The 16217-nt window shown below is 41.5% G+C and overlaps 1 pseudogene; it reads right to left on the bottom strand.

Annotated features, from left to right (window-relative positions):
* Nucleotides 1-293: 293 nt before the first annotated feature.
* Nucleotides 294-3880, bottom strand: LOC147444553 (peroxidase P7 pseudogene; annotated as a pseudogene).
* Between the last annotated feature and the right edge of the window lie 12337 nt (nucleotides 3881-16217).

Here is a 16217-nt window from a genome sequence, read left to right as displayed (position 1 = left end):
TATACAAAAACCGCTAAATATAAAATTGATTAAGGCACAATCTCCTATACAAACCAGTCAAAGTCAAAGCACACTTGTTTGACAAGACTAGACCACCTCAACAACGACGAAAGCAACACTCTTCAAGCTCATTGAATTTTACATTTTATATACAAAATAAATTGAATAAAAGAATGAGGAACTATAGTTGAATGTTATGTGGGTGCTAAAATGTTGTGAATATTACTTTTTTTCAAGGGGCTGAAAGCAGTCAGCCAACGTTGTAGGGAGAAAGTCCAGCTTGTAAGAACTGGCTAGCTGCTGTTGACGAAGCCGCATTGGGTGCGCACCTCTCCTTGCGTAGAGCCGGTGAGGGGGGCGATATTGCCCATCTTGATCATGGCGGTGGTGAAGTCGGCGAAGAAGGCGGCCTGGCTCTTAGCGTAGCGGGCCACCTGGTCATGTGTGGTGCTGGGGGTGGAGTAGAGCACCTGGTCGGAGTGGAGGAGTCCGCGGCTTCTCAGGAGGTTGGAGTAGTAGCCATTGTCAAAGAGCGTGGGGGAGGCGACGTCGAGGTCAACAAAGGCAGCATTGGCACCGGTAGGGCACTGCGGCACAAGCGACTCGCGGTAGGCGGACTCAAGGGCGGTGGGGTCGTCGGCATTGGGGGTCAGACGTGCAGCGAAGGTGTTGCAATTGGCCTTGCCGATGGTGTGGCCGCCAGAGAGCACCACCATGTCCTTGGGGGAGAGGCCGACGTTGGCGAAGTTGGCGACGAGGTCGCTGATGTTGAAGTTGAATCCGGGCAGGTTCTGGTTTGCGAGGGAGCGGCTGGCGGTAAGGCTGTCACGCCGGCGGAGCAGCACGGGATAGGATGGGCCGCCGCTCTGCAGTGCAGACAGAGTGAGATCATTAGCACTTACACTTTAAAATATTAGTAGAGTGAACATATGAGGATTCAGATTATACATAAGCGGCAGCAGATGCAAGCAGGACAATTTGAAGCGAGCAACATATTCGACTAAACCTTACCACCGCCACGGAGTCGCGCGCGGCCATGGCTAGGATGTCGGCGCAGGAGACGACTCCCGGGCACTCCTTCTCCAGCGCGGACTTGATGTCGTCTACCACCTGGAAGCCCCGCACGGAGTTGTCGTTGGGGCAGGCCTCCTGTTCGCCTTCCAACACAGTTAGGTGTCCTTAAAATCGGAGCACTTGCTAGTGTTTTCTTCAATTGTTTATAGGCCTGGTCACACTCTTCAGTCCATTTAAATTCAATGAGAAGCTTGTACAAAGGACGTGCTATCTCAGTGAAAAATAAAATAAACCGTCGATAATAACCCACGTGTCCCATGAACCTTTGAACTCCCTTTTAATTGGTTGGTGGTGGTAACTCTAGAATCACTTTAATTTTGCTCTCATCGGTTGAGATACCATTCTTAGATACTATATGCCCTAAAATAACTCCATGCTTGACCCAAAATTGGCATTTGAACGGGTTCAATGAGATACGATATAACCTACACTTTTCAAACACCTTCCGCAAACATGATAGATGTTCTTTCCAAGAAGAGTAAACACAAAGGTCGTTTAAGAAAGCTTCACAAAACTCTCTCAAATATTCTTTAAAAGCAGTGTTTATTAATCATTGGAATGTAGCAGGGGCATTTGTTAAGCCAAAAGCCATCACACGAAATGCAAACACGCCAAATTCTGTGATGAAGGCAGTTTTAGCTTGGTCCTCTAGCGCTATCGTGATTTGGTTGTAGCATGAGTACCCATCTAGAAAGCTATAAGCTTCCTTGCCTGCAACTCTTTCGAGTACATGTTTGGAATATGGTAGGGGGTAATGGTCTCTTCTAGTAGCTGCATTAAATTTTTTGAGGTCCACGCATACCCTGAGTTTCCCATTCATTTTTGGCACGATAACTATTGGAGACACCCATTCAGAGTGTTCAATAGGATATATGAACCCACATTTGATAAGCTTTTTTAGTTCTTCTTGAAGGATCTTTGCGTACTTAGGATTCATCGGGTAGGGTCTTTGTTGTACGGGCTTCGCAGTGCTAATCATAGGGATTGTATGTTGGACCACAGAAGGTGGAACACCTTTCATATCATGGTATGTCCAAGCGAATACGTCCTTGAATTCCTTGAGAAGCTCTTTGAGGACCGCCTCTTCAACTTCTGTGAGGTCTTGGGCAATAAAAACAGGTTTTGATTCTTCACCGGGGTCAGCTAATTCTATTTCTTCAGCTGACCCCGGTGAAGAATCAAAACCTGTTTTTATTGCCCAAGACCTCACAGAAGTTGAAGAGGCGGTCCTCAAAGAGCTTCTCAAGGAATTCAAGGACGTATTCGCTTGGACATACCATGATATGAAAGGTGTTCCACCTTCTGTGGTCCAACATACAATCCCTATGATTAGCACTGCGAAGCCCGTACAACAAAGACCCTACCCGATGAATCCTAAGTACGCAAAGATCCTTCAAGAAGAACTAAAAAAGCTTATCAAATGTGGGTTCATATATCCTATTGAACACTCTGAATGGGTGTCTCCAATAGTTATCGTGCCAAAAATGAATGGGAAACTCAGGGTATGCGTGGACCTCAAAAAAGTTAATGCAGCTACTAGAAGAGACCATTACCCCCTACCATATTCCAAACATGTACTCGAAAGAGTTGCAGGCAAGGAAGCTTATAGCTTTCTAGATGGGTACTCATGCTACAACCAAATCACGATAGCGCTAGAGGACCAAGCTAAAACTGCCTTCATCACAGAATTTGGCGTGTTTGCATTTCTTGTGATGGCTTTTGGCTTAACAAATGCCCCTGCTACATTCCAATGATTAATAAACACTGCTTTTAAAGAATATTTGAGAGAGTTTTGTGAAGCTTTCTTAAACGACCTTTGTGTTTACTCTTCTTGGAAAGAACATCTATCATGTTTGCGGAAGGTGTTTGAAAAGTGTAGGTTATATCGTATCTCATTGAACCCGTTCAAATGCCAATTTTGGGTCAAGCATGGAGTTATTTTAGGGCATATAGTATCTAAGAATGGTATCTCAACCGATGAGAGCAAAATTAAAGTGATTCTAGAGTTACCACCACCAACCAATTACAAGGGAGTTCAAAGGTTCATGGGACACGTGGGTTATTATCGACGGTTTATTTTATTTTTCACTGAGATAGCACGTCCTTTGTACAAGCTTCTCATTGAATTTAAATGGACTGAAGAGTGTGACCAGGCCTATAAACAATTGAAGAAAACACTAGCAAGTGCTCCGATTTTAAGGACGCTTCCCAATATGCCGATGGTCAAGCTAACAAGCAGGAGCCTAATGACTAGAGCATTCACAGGACGTCCGGCCATGGCAAATATATTTATCAGGAACAGATGCAGATCAGCCGAAGCAGTGGGTAAAATGGCAATATTAATGCTGTACAGCTGATCATCAAGCGCAGCTGTCTGATATTTAGGGTGTAGCTAGAGCGCGATTAGATCTAAAGTACTGTACAGAAAGCTAGGTGCTCAGCTTATAGTTGGCTGGAGTCCCCGTGTCCAAAATTCGATATATGTAGTAGGAGAAGATGGGTCGAGGAGATCGAGCTGGCCCTCAAGAACGAGTCTTTACACAGCTGATCTCTGCAATATACATGCATGCTCAATGATGCTCATGCATAATTACTTACGTGCTTCTCACGGCTACGTGCAGCACATAGTTTCCCTCTCACTCTCTCGCTCTCTCTCTCTCTCTCTCTCATAGTACATTCGTCGAGAACGTCTTCTGCCAGTACTAGCGCACCTCCTGTTGAACATTTCTCCTTGAGACGCTCTCGAGAAAGTTTCGCCCAGGACGACGTTAATGTCGCGATCGGAAACCAGTGGCGGGTCAACCATCCAGCTTTACCTTATCATTATATTAATATTATTTATCGTTAAAAGGTTTTCCTTCTCTTCCCGGCTTATTTCTAAGTAGCCTATTATTTCTAACTAGCCTACTATTTGGTTGCATGTGATGATATGTGGCACTCAAGTTGAAGTCGAACCGCTGCTATTTGGTTGAACTAAGAGGGCTCCCCCATAGGCCCTCTGAAGGCATGTTTGGAGGGCCCTCGTGAGAAATTGCTGCAGCCCCATAAGGACTCCGGTCTTTTCGACAGGCTGCTACGCCATCACCGGAAGAGCTCCCTACCTTTTCGCTAGGGGGCACTTGAAACACCCCCTACAATTGAGAATTGCCTTTTTACAGGCAGCAGTGGGTAACCTCCTCCGCACCACACACAAAATCTGTAGAGTTGACCGATAATTGCAGGTAAAACCGCTAGGTTGCAGCAGTGTATGAGGCTCTGATTCCATCAGAGAGGGCCTTGCACTATATTATGAGCCCTCCATTTTGCAGGGCTTATGGGGGAGCCCTCTAAGGGCTTATTTTGCCTTATCCTATTTTGCGTGAGGAATGAGTTGAACTAAGGGCTCGGTTCACATTACTCATGACTCAATCTATCCCGCAAACCTCCCAAGTTGGTGTGGCCTCCCAACGTGTGGATCGATCCACCTCATAGTCACTTTTTCCACCACCCAAACTCTAATGTTGGAGTGCCGTCCATACCTCTACTGGCTCGCGAAAGCACACCCCTTAGTCAATGCTTGAGAACATAGTTTGGATGCTGCCTTAGGCCAATTGTCTGAACAAAAAAGTCAAGGTAAGACCTTTTGCATAGTCTAAGATCGTTTCAAACTCTCTCTCTCTCTCTCTCTCTCTCTCTCTCTCTCTCTCTCTCTCTCTCAAAATGTGTACATGCATGCATGTCCACCACATTGAGAGAAACCATCCTATCTTACCATCAATTATGGAAATTCCTTTGTGTATCCCAAGCACAAGGCGAATGCACATCATAGTGCAAGTCACTAGTCTTTGTGACAGGACACGGACTGAAAACTAGAAAATTGAGAAAATACGCAGAATAGATAGGACAAGGAGAGAATCTACCTTGTATCATAACGTCTCGACGACCCCCAAGCTATCTCACTCTCAATCACATTTCACTCACTCTCACTCCCAATCCCAATATCCCACACATACTCGCAACCACAATCGTCATTGCACTCTCAATCACAATCACGTAGCACGTGTGTCAATGATACAGACCCTCTTCAAGAATAGCTAGCCCAAACGTGGCTATTTTTGTAGCCGACTCTAGTCTTTAGTAAAGCAGAGTCAAAATAGAGTTGATAAGAGGCATTCTAGGAGCACACTAACACACAATAACACTAAAAAAATCCCATACGTCTTACATTTTTAGCCATTTTCAACGGCTTGTAGCTCCCAATCGGCTCCAAATCTGTGCGAGCTCGTCTCACATGATTTTTTTCTCCTCGTCACGCTCTTTGATGGTTGTGTGATACAAAAAATACACATCTAGCTTGGATTATCCAACAAAAAATCAAGATCTACCAGCTGGCAATTTCGATAAAAGTGATGTAAAATTACATACATTTTTACTTTTTTCTTAACATATATAAGGGCTTTAACGAGCATCAAAACTATGGAATCTAAAAGTACTCAAAGGATGAGACACATAGTTCTTTAATAAACATATACAACTCAAAATTTGCAATCCACTCGTTCAGATTCTCCTTGCCTGTGAAAATGGATCCATACCTTCGCATCACCATGCTTTCTAAAAGATATCCCTCCCTAGGAGTCTATGCACAAAATATACAATCTATACCTTTATATAATTCTCAATATACATCAAAGTTGTGAAAGCATTTGCATAGGGGAGGATTTCCGAGTGCCCGACCTAGCATGGAGTTTAGGCCATGACTCGGATTGCATCTAGAGGTACCTAGCGACTAGTGCTACCTCTGAATGGGTATTATGAATGGGTATTATTGTGTACACCGCATTGCGGGAGGAGGGAGAGAGAGAGAGAGAGAGAGAGAGAGAGAGAGAGAGAGAGAGAGAGAGAGAGAGAGAGAGAGAGAGAGTATATAGTGAAGGGTGAAATAGAGTGCATGGAGACATGAGAGAATGACAACAGGAAATCTTTAAATACCCCATCTAAATGAAACAAGCAACCATGTATTAATGCAATAACAAAATCTGGGTATACCATAACATAAAAAATAAGTATAACAAAATAACTAGCAGAGCACCGGACCCTGTGTAGGATCCGGATCGACTGGTTTACCCATCCATTTCCGCTCTACTGCGGACAACGAGAATTTCACTTCGTCGGGAGCAAGCCATAACACCTCCAACCTACCTGAGCCACACATAGGCTAAGGTCGCTTTGCCTCCCTCCCTGAACCCGAGCTCTGAAAGGATCCCAAATACCAAGAGGCCGTGGTAGGGTATCAACACCAACCATACATGTTTAGGCTCCATGCCTCTTCAATGTCCAGCATCGGGTGTTTAGGCAGAACCAAGGCAAGATCCCCGACGTGTTAGCCTTGTAGGTCATTCAACCCTCTACGCACTAACCGTGTAGAGGAGTTGTCATTCCACCACCATAATCATGATGCAAAACAGCTCCGATCCTTAGGTCGACCATAAACCATAACTTCACACATATGTGAAAAACAACTTTTTGCCATTTTTGGGAGTATACATAACATGCAAATGAAAGTTTTTAACCTCAAACCAATACATCAAGCTCATATCTATAATATAGACTAACACTCCATCACATCACTTTGTCCATATGATACTCATACAACAAACGGTAACACAAAAAGAAAACCACTTTATTCATACCTGCCTATGTGGTTCTGGTTGACTAACCATATACCTTCACATAAATTTATGGACAGCTACTACTTGAAATCAACTAACCAAAATAACACGTCATATGGTACTCCCCCTATGTAGCACCCCTAGACGCCTAGCTAGGTACACCCGGCTATGGAATGATTAATAACTCGCATATCCAAGGTGATAAAGGATACCTAAATACATTTATAATCAAGTTTAATCAATCTTTTTAATTGGCTAATTGGGTTTTCCCATCCGGTGAATCTATATAATGGTTCTCCAAGGAGTCTGCATTCCAAAATTTTGACTAAGTATAGTGGCCAGTAAGCTATTTTTTGACCATAACTCTTAGCTCAGAGAGAAAATGTTTTAAATGATGTTTTTTATCTCTGATTTAAAGGGTTCAGGATAATTCATAACGGTTTGTGAGTTTTGACCAAAACAGTGTTCCTACCGCTCATATACGTAAAACAAAAAGTGCTTCTTATCCACAAGAGCAGGAGAAAGAGAAGGGAGAAAGCGGTAAGTGACACCAAACCGGGAAACAATGGATTGATCTTGCTTCAAGAGAATATGTACAGAGTTTCCAATTCCATCAATATGGCTATAGTCGTGTGTTAGTAGCAAGCTAAATCGGATACCATTTTTCAGAGCTCTCATTGTAAAAACACTTATTATTTTGATAAATTGGAAATATTGTAACTCTTATTTTTCGGATAAACTTTGTAATAGATGAGCTAGGGCTACAAGCTTCCAGATTGTATCAACCTGTCATTACCCATCTTTAGTTAGAGCTCCCAGATTATTACTTTTGACCAAAAACCTTGGCTAGGGTATAAAAGCCATTTTTTGTAAGTTAATTTCAAGTTTTGGATAATGAAATACACAGCATGAGCTAACGATGCTCACTTCTCTCCTTCTCGCGCTTCCTACTCCCTCCCCGGTTGTCACATTGCAGTCGTGTTTGTTGTGTTGCAACCGGAGATAAGAGGTCTACGCATTGACATAAAAACTTCATGATATTTCGCTTTTGGGTCGCCGACCCGCGGCCTAATTTCATCATAAGTAGGAATTTACACTTTAAAATAGAAAACTAAGCATACACGGGGTATTGGGGCTTTGTTGCTAAGCATTTAGGTGCATTCTGGGTCAAAAACAACCACGTCAAAAATCCACTGCTATTGATAATCGTGATTTTTGCACTTGACCTAAAGTGGAATTTGAGACCACAAGCTGTATGCTTAGGTCTTATAAACATATCCTAGAAGTTTCATTACGTTTGGATGTTATTTGATGCTGTAACGGAAGTGATTTTTTTGTCGATGAGTGATTGGCTTTTGGTGATTTCAGTCACTTGAGTGTAGCTTGAGTTAGATGTAAGTTGTTTCTTGTTTTCCAAGAGATTGACAATCTCTTGTAGCCTCTATGCACTAGTCGAGTCAGCTTCGTCCCATGGATTGACAATTTAATCGTGGTTCTCGCTAAATCTGCAATAAGATAACAGTGAGGTTAGACACCCGGCTATCCCACATTAGGCGCTGTTGCCAGGGAAAACAATCTCTCGAAAAACAACAAACAACTTGCATCTAACTCAAGCTACACATAAGTGACTGAAATCATCAAAAGTCAATCGATCATCGGCAAATAAATCACATTCGTTACAGCATCGAATGACATCCAAACGTAACGAAACTTCTAGGACATGTTTATAAGACCTAAGCACATATGCTTATGGTCTCAAATCTCACTTTAGGTCAAGTTAAAAAATCACGATTATTAACAGCAGTGGACTTTTGACCTAGTCGTTTTCGACCCAGAATGCACCCAAATGCTTAGCAATGATGCTCCAATATCCTGCCTATGCTTAGTTTTTGATTTTAAAGTGTAAATTTCTACTTATGATAAAATTAAGCCGTGGGTCGGCGACGCCGAAAGCTACAAAATACCGTAAAGTGTTTACGTCAATGCGTAAAGCTCTTACCTACGGTTGCAATGCAACAAATACAACTGCAATGTGACAACCGGCGAGGGAATAGGAAGCACGAGAAGGAGAGAATTGAGTGTCGCTAGCTCACTCTGTGTATTTCATTATCCAAAACTTGAAATTAACTTACAAAAATTGGCTTTTATACCTTAGCCAAGGTTTTTGGTGGTCAAAACTAATAATGTGGGAGCTCTAACTAAAGATGGATAATGAGAGGTTGATACAATCTGAAGCTTGTAGCCCCAGCTCATCTATTACAAAGTTTATCCAAAAAATAAGAGTTACAATATTCTCGATTTATCAAATAATAAGTGTGTTTACAATGAGAGCTCCAAAAAATGGTATCTGATTTAGCTTTCTGCTAACATTCCCCCCTTCCTCTCCTGTGTCGTCCCTTGACATAGCTTTATGGGCTGAAATAGTCTTCGGGTTGACGGCTGCCGAGGCGGTCTTTAAGTGCATTTAGAGCCTTCTTGTATTTGATCTTTTTCTCTTTATCTAGCATATGCAAAAACTGCACAGTGACTCTGTTTTCAAGCTCAACTGCAGAGTAGCCTATAAATCTCAAAGTCAGGTTGCTGATCACTAGCCCAAAAATCTTTGTTTGCCAAGTGAAGAACCCTGTGTAGAACGCTTCCTCAAATGCAACATATTGTGATAAAGTAAGAACATACATCCAGTGTAGAAGCCATAGAGGACTTCTTTGAAACATTGACCACTGAGATCATAGCATAAACCTTTATTGCCCTCGAGGAATGACATCCATGGGGCTCCTGCTTGCTCTGTCTCATGAAATACTTTGAGGCATGTGAGCAGCATTCAGAAAATTTTATATAGCATCGCACATGATAGATCATGTAGACTTTTGAAGAATGACATGGTGCCCGTTAGGGTTTTCACCATGTATTCTTCTGTCGGTGGTCCCTTTTCTAGAGCTGGAAATCTTGGGTAGTTCAGCCAGGTTGGCCGCTTCTTTGTTATTGCCTCACATGCTTGCCAAGTCCCTACTCTTGGTACAGGAGAAAAAGTGGGATCCTTTTGAAGTGCCGCAGGTGCTCTTGTGAACACAAATCAGATAACTTGGATTCTTGTTCAACCAGCTCAGCCTCCACTTGGGGTGGTCTTCATCTGCGCCTTCTACTTGCATGTCTTTGTAAAGTCTCTCTTTTACTTGGAGCAACTCCACCTTTATCAAAGGATATGGTAGGGGTTGCTGATGCCATTGTGCATTGATTTGGGAGTGAGTTGAGTAACATTAACAGAGTGAAGAACTCGTAACTCCCAATCCATCGTTGCTTTCCACTGCTCATCCACCTCCTGGGTAATCTTCTCTTTGAGTGCACCTTCCTCATGGACCATTGGCACTTCATCTGCTTCGGTTAATGGTATCTGAAATCCTCTTTGCCACCTAGCCCTTCTGCTCGCTGTGTCTCCATCTCAGCAAAAGAAACTGAGGGAATATCTATCTGTGGTCGTTCTAAAGTTCATGCTTCTTCTTGCATTTCTGGCCGTCCATCTCTCAGCAGTTGGTTGAGTCTTTTAAGCTCGGCTATTTCTTTTAGCAGCTCTTCTTCTCATTGCACCCGCATTAATGCCAAGTCTCTGCATTGAGACTGCTCTAGTTTTAGCTCCATCTCGAGGTCTTTGTTCTTTTTCTCTAATGCTTTATAGACTTCGTCTCTTCCTTTGATTGAGGCTACTGCGGGATTTTCTCGTATTTGCCGCAAAAAAGTTACCTCATCATTTATTCTCTGCTCTGAATATTGCAGGGAGGTGTTCGCTACATCTAACTGCACTTGAATCTTCTGAATTGATAGGGTTGGAGTTAGAAGTTCGTTGGTAACTTCTGTCAGCTTTTCATCTTTGGCTTTGCAAGCATCTGTGAGCTTCATAAGAAGTTCACCTGACTCCTCCATCTCCTTTTGTTGTTTATCTCTTGCTAGCTGATGTTGTTCAGCTTCAGTTTTTAATTCCTGCACTTGTTTTTGTAGATCGATGATGACATTTAATCTACCTTCTAACTCTCCTTGGAGAGCGTCAATCACCATCTTCAATTCTTTAGCCTTTGTGTTGCGGCTAAGTGTTGCTGATCGGAGTCTTTCCGTCATATTCTGCATTTGCCTTGCATATTCATTGACTTGCAAGATTACCTCATCATTGGATTGCCAATCTTTATTTCTTGCAAACTGCCTAGATTTCTCGGCAGTCTCTTGTGTCTCTCTCGGCGACATTGTGGTAGCTGGCTGTTCTTGCCCTTGAGGTTGTGGTTGGCCTTCTTCTGCTCTGTCATCTTGAGGCTTCGTGGATGCCTCGGCCATTTCGTGTTGTGTGGAGGTAGAAGGTGTTTCCTTTGTTTGCTGTTCCTCTGTTTTCTCAAACCTCGTGGTCTCCTCAAGTGTAGGATTCAATGCCCTTTCCGGCTCTGGTTCTTGTGCTTTGGCCTGCTCTTGTGTAGTGTCTTCTTTCTGTTCAGGCTCTGTTTCTTTTGTGGTCTCAGTTTCTGTAACTTTATCTACTGTTGATGGTGATGGGCTTGGCATGGGGTGATCATGTTGTTCTATAGAAGGTGAAGAAGGTCGGGGAGACATGTCACCTTGTTCATGTTGGGCTTCTCCTTGTGCAATTGCTTCTTCTGCTTTTTTTGTTGCTTCGCCGTCTCTTTAGCTTTTTGTTCTCCTTCTTGGGCTTCTTTCAGCTTCAATGCTTCTGCCTCCTGATACATTCTTTCCAATAACTATGAGGGGCCTTTGGCATGTTTCCTAGCATGGTTCTTTGTTCTTGGTCCTTTCAGTTTAATGGTTACCCACTTTGCAGGGTCCTTGTCTTGAGCTTGGTGGCTACGTTCATAAGAGTGCTTTTCTCTTTCAAACCTGGCATGTTTCTGTTGTGGCTCCTCCTGATGTGCTGCCACAGCTTTTCTTTTCATTTCCTCGATACGTGCTCTTCTTTCCTCATTATCAGATCTTTCACTACTATGCCGTTCTGGCGATCTCTAAGCAGATTCTTCATTAGACTTGTATGTTCTCTTGGTAGATCTTGTGGCTCGAGGGGAAGGTTGTGCAGACACGGTCCAAGTGTTCTAATCTGGGGCAGGTGGCAAGTTGTCTGTCATGCTGATAGCATGGTAGGCAATTCTAGTGAGAACCTTTGGTGCTCCCAGATATGTTATTTTACCCTCTTTCTTTGTCCATTTTAGTGTGGACAACATGTACTACGTGTGGTCTATAGTAGGTTGCCTAGTTGTCGACTTGAGAGCTTGTGTAAAAGTGGTCACTTCAGAATCCAATACTGGCATCTGCCAAAAACCTAGCTTTTCTACTTGGGACCCCCTCGACCCTTGCCAAATGGTAAACTATTGTTATAGAAGTATTATATTATGTTGGAGCATGCTACAAGTCAAATCTCATCCGATTTGGTTGAGCTCACAGGCCGCTATGGTCGATTTTTGGTCGTAGGTCTTCGTACACTGCTTGGATTCTAGGGTTTTTTCCAGGGGTTTAGACTAGCTAATGGCTGTACAAAATGGATCATTGTGAGTATAGAACTTACCCCTCATGTTTCATGTGAGATGGCGCTGAAAACAGGAGACTCTGGACTCCGGAAAATACACGCAAAGAGGGTCGAAAAGCTCTATCCCCAAAGGCAACAAGTGGAAATGAGGTGATTTTAGCCTACCTTAGGTATCTATACTTAGACTTCCCCAACCATTTTTTCCCAGATTCCCCTATTAGTCCTACTAGGTCGTGAAATCTATGTTAGACTCAAAAATTTCCCCAATCGGATTCCTGTAGCTTATTCTGCAAGAACTTATTCTCCAAGAACTCTGCAAAATTAGTAGATCTAGCCGTCTAATTTAGGCTTCCTGCTTCCATCTACCGATTTGATTGAAATTTTTTATGCCTATCTGCCTTGTCTTTCTGATCACCACTGTGTCTTCAGTTTTTTCATTTGAGCTCCTTTGCTACTTATTATTACTCTTGTTTATTGGAAAAATCAAAGAAAATAACAAAATGCGCTAAAAAAGAAAAGTGAAAATCCAATAATTAATAAAATCCATTGAAAAACATAGCTTTGTTGTTTTTTGTTGGATTTCTCCATTTTTAAGTCTCAATATCAAGAAAAATGATGAAAAATAAAAAAATGGACTATTTTTTGATGATTTTCTGATAGTATGTACACTATTTATACTCATCCGGGAGATATTATCAATTAAATTTTCCATATTGATGAATTATAAGGACATTATTAGGTAATTTTGTAAAAAGTCACGTTAACATCAAACTTTTTGCTCCCTCTTCAAACATTGCCCTTAATTACTTAGTTCGTTTCCACCCCTCCTAGATGGCATACTTCGGAACGATTGTGTGCAGGGGTTGAATAATCGTGTCTATGCATGGCCGTGGTTGGCTCTACCATGCTTTGAAGATCAATGCAGTTTAAACCATTATGTTGTGCAAGAGTTGGGTCTTGAGTAATTAACTCAAGGGTTTCCGATGTCGAGGCTTTCTGATGCTATCTTCCAAAGAGAAAATCTTGTAGCCTGTGTGCTCTTTGCTTGATTGTGACATCAGGATGCTTTAGCACGTTGATTTCATGAGCTGTTGGTATCAATAATGACTTTTATTGAGCTTTTACCCGCCATTGATATTTTGGTTTGTCTTGGTCAGAATGGTGTGGTTGAGGTTTTTGAGACTTAACTCTCCATTGCTTGATGGGTTTTCCAATTTGCGGAGAAAATAAGTGTTCCTTTTTCTTCCAAATCCATATCCTGTTAGGTTCCTTGCTCGCAGATTCCCATCTCTGTGTCTTGAACCTTGGAACCATCTTTGGTATTGGCGATGATGTTTTGGGCACCCAGATTTGAATCCGCTTGTCCTTAAGCTGTGCTTTTGGTACCCAAATTTTCCCGGCTCTTTGCATGCTACTTGTAGAATTTTCTTGTCGATAGGATGGAGAAGATTGATTGCTTCATGGTTTGCTCTGCTGGTAAGATTCTTTCCATTCCTCCTTGCTTGGTGCAATTGGAACAATGAGTTGTCTGCCTTTAGGTGATAGCTTGAGCTGATTGGTATCCCAATCTGGTACTGCCTTGTATGTTCGCATCAGTGGAGTTCCAAGAATCATTGTCTCATTCATGTGTTCATCTGGTAAGCATACCAACTAATGAGGACATGAACATCCATGTACTATCACATTCAAGTTGACTTCTCCCAATGTTGGTGTTGGGTTCTTGTTGCATCCTTTGATAGTCACTATTCCTGTTGTGTCAGAGACTCGGCTTGTTGCCTTCTTGTACGTGGAATAACTGACTGCATTTACTCTAGGTCTTGTATGGACCAAGCATTTGTGCTATGGTTGTTGAGTTGTAGTTTGATGCAAAGGTCCATTCCATCTAACCATTCATCATCGGTTGACACTGCATCTTTCTGCAATTCCCATTGTCGGGCATCTATTTCCAGAGTGTTGCGGGAATAGGTATTTGTTGATTCTTGAGAGAAGCTTTCCTTTTGAGTACCCAAAGTCTAGCTTTCTCTTGGGCTTCATCAATAACCTATTGTCGTTTTATCTTCCTTTGCTTGGATGCATGCATTCTTTCTAGCAATTCATTGGTTAGTGGCAAATTGTACTTCTTTAAACGACATCCACTAATCCAATTAGCCATTGGTTCACCATCTAGGGTGGACAAATTAACTACTCCACTTGGAGATACATCTTCAATGATAAATGGTCCATTTCCCTTTTTCTTAAACTTGGGAATGTGTTGCTTAAGGGAATAGACTAAAACTAAGTCCCTTTTTTTGAAGATTTTTGTGATTAGATGGGAATCAAAAAACTGTTTTTGTTTCCGCATTTGTGCATAGATGTGAGCTACAGCAATTAGCCTTTGCTCATCTAGCTTCTCTAAATCTTCAAGTATTTCTGACAATTCATGTCCAGTCCACTCCAGATCCTTAGCTACCCTTAACATTAGGTTGGTAATGGGACACTTTTATGTCCTGGGACACTTTTATGCCCTGTTAAGTGACCATTTTCCTTGAATTATGTCAAGAGTTTCAAAATGGATTTTGAGGTGCATCTATCTAGAAAGTTGTCTCATGAGCTGAAAAAAACTCGACATTTTTTTGGAATATCAATTCCATCTTTAACCTTGTCCTTGCACAACATTTCACAACCTAAATTATGTGAAAAAATGGGTCCTGTTTTTGGCTTTTTTCAACTTTTTGCAACTATACCACTCTAGAATTCATGTTTGTGAGGTCTATAATGCTAGAGAACTACTAAAGGTTGTAAGTTACGACCAAATTACAAAAATTGTAAGTTACGACCAAATTACAAAAATTGTCAAATCCTGTTTTTTAGCCAATTTTAGCTCTTTTATGATTTTTTTGGTGGCTTTCATAATATCCAAATGCAATTTTGATTTTCTATGTCGCATATTGTAACATAAAGCTAATATTCCTTAAGTTTTAGGGCACCTAATACCCTATTTTGCATAGTAGACAACGATGGTTGATTTTTTCAATTATAGAAGAAAACAAAACATTCTAGTATATCAAGTATAGCTTTTTCAATATTGTTAGTTTCTTGTGACAACTACATGCATTTTGTAGGTAGTAACCATATCTAGTCATGAGGATCAAATTTGGCTAGATATTGAATAGTTTCTATGGGATTCCACAACTCATAATGTTGAACCCAGTTTTTTCATGTTTGCTGTATTTAGCACTTCATATTTGTCCCCAAGGTTCCCCTTGGTAAGAGATGTATTATTCTTTTGACATGATCCATGGCTCCTTATGAACCTAAAGGACAATAGGGAACTAAGAAAACATGCATATATTATTTTTATTGAGCGTGGCTATAGAAACTTTGATGATAGGTTTGCAGAATGTTAAAAATTCAACTTTTTTGTACCTATTTCTTTTGGCAAAACAAAAAATAGTGAGTGAGAAGCAATCATATGTTCTGATCACCAACCCATTGAAGTTAACTAGGGAATTTATCTCAAGTCCTACAAAAATCCCTAATCTTATTTTTATGCAACAAAACGTAAGAAATGACTGTTTTCATTAATATGTACTAGTCCATCAACTTTGGAGGCTTGGTGTGACCAAAAGATGAGAAATTTTACAAGTTTCTTATTTTTTCCATGTGTAGTAGGCCTTGAACTATAACCTCATGAAAGGATTTTACAAAATGAGTGGATCTACTATGGTTTTGGAGGTTTTTTTCAAAACCCTGAAAGGACACTTTTATGTCCTGTTAGGTTACCAACCTAGTGTTAATGTCGACAATAGAGACTCTGTTGGCAATATGGCATCAAGACCATAAACAAGGTTAAACGGTGTAGCATTTAATTAAAGTTGTTTTCAATGAAACTCGATAAGCCCATAGAGCAGCATGGAGATTCATTTTCTAGTCTGTCCTTCCTCAACTAACCACTTTAATCAATACCGAGCTAAGAATTTTATTCGTATGCTCAGCTTGTCCAT

The sequence above is a fragment of the Adiantum capillus-veneris genome, chromosome 13, assembly GCF_014529385.1.
Source record: "Adiantum capillus-veneris isolate H3 chromosome 13, ASM1452938v2, whole genome shotgun sequence".
Lineage (NCBI taxonomy): Eukaryota > Viridiplantae > Streptophyta > Polypodiopsida > Polypodiales > Pteridaceae > Adiantum > Adiantum capillus-veneris.
The sequence above is the reverse complement of the archived record's forward strand: the minus strand, read 5'-3'. Positions and strand labels throughout refer to the sequence as shown.